The sequence below is a fragment of the Mus pahari genome, chromosome 2 (genome assembly GCF_900095145.1).
Source record: "Mus pahari chromosome 2, PAHARI_EIJ_v1.1, whole genome shotgun sequence".
In the NCBI taxonomy this organism is placed as follows: domain Eukaryota; kingdom Metazoa; phylum Chordata; class Mammalia; order Rodentia; family Muridae; genus Mus; species Mus pahari.
In genome coordinates this window covers 58,816,560-58,817,622 of record NC_034591.1, presented here as the reverse complement: position 1 = coordinate 58,817,622, position 1,063 = coordinate 58,816,560, and the positions used below count along the sequence as shown (strand labels likewise).

The 1,063-nt window shown below is 46.2% G+C and overlaps 1 non-coding gene across 1 annotated transcript; it reads left to right on the top strand.

Moving 5' to 3' along the window:
* Nucleotides 1-696: 696 nt before the first annotated feature.
* Nucleotides 697-827, top strand: LOC115063456. Its single transcript, XR_003843331.1, has one exon. It is a non-coding gene; the product is annotated as a small nucleolar RNA SNORA71 (small nucleolar RNA).
* The last annotated feature ends 236 nt before the right edge of the window (nucleotides 828-1,063 follow it).

Genomic DNA, 1,063 nt, shown 5'->3' with positions numbered 1-1,063 from the left:
ATGCCTCGGATGGCGTCTTCCTCATACTCATTCACACGTTCTATCTTTCTCTACATATATACAATGTGCAGTTATTAGAGCTGTAACCATAAGAAGATATAGATGGGGGTTAGTGGAGAGATGGCTCAAGTATAAGCTTGCAATTGTCCTATCCGTTAGCATCAATGTGGGTTCCTCATGGTCTTTTCCCAGCAAAGCAGCAGGGCATGGACGAGGGAGATCTGTGGTCAGGCAGGGAAAAAAATGTCAGCTGTGGCACCAGGAGCACAAGCTGAACCACCTCTGCTGGGACTGAGCTGAGTGGATGTGACGATGCTACACAAAAGATTCCCCAGAGTTTAAAAGCTGGCTGGCTCCAGTACTGGTGGTGAGTTTTCTGTCAATCACTTCTCTGTTTATGTTGAACATTTGGGGCAATTACTAGGAACTTAAGTATTGACTGTGAGATATCAGGTTTGTTTTTTTTTTTTTTTTTTTTTTTTGTTTTTTGAGACAGGGTTTCTCTGTATCGCCCTGGCTGTCCTGGAACTCACTTTGTAGACCAAGCTGGCCTCGAACTCAGAAATCCGCCTGCCTCTGCCTCCTAAGTGCTGGGATTAAAGGCGTGTGCCACCGTGCCTGGCTCAGGGTTTTTTTTTTTGTTTTTTCTATGTCTAATAAACTTTTGAATTGATTTAAAAAAAAAAATTAAGGGGTGCCTGTACTCGAAATTGATTGTGGACTGCCTATGCCTTGGTCATTGATACTGCAGGGAGAGGAAGCGAAAGCCTTTTCCCGTGTTTAGAAGGTCCACTCCTGTCCTTGTGAAACCTTGGTGCTTTCGAACACATCTTCCCTATCCCAGCCTCTTGGTCTCCTGCCTGCTGACACCAGGCTCACAGAATGTCTCTCCCAGTGCTGCTCTATAGTCTCAAAGGCTTCTGGAAGGGAGGTGGGAGCGGGGCTCTGCGTTGAGAGGTTTTATTCTGGCCTAGTTTTGCAACTCTCCATGAGCCCCAGTTGCATCCTCTGATGGAACAATTTTTTCTGCCTTCCTTGGCTGCTGTGGTAGAGAAGCAGCGTC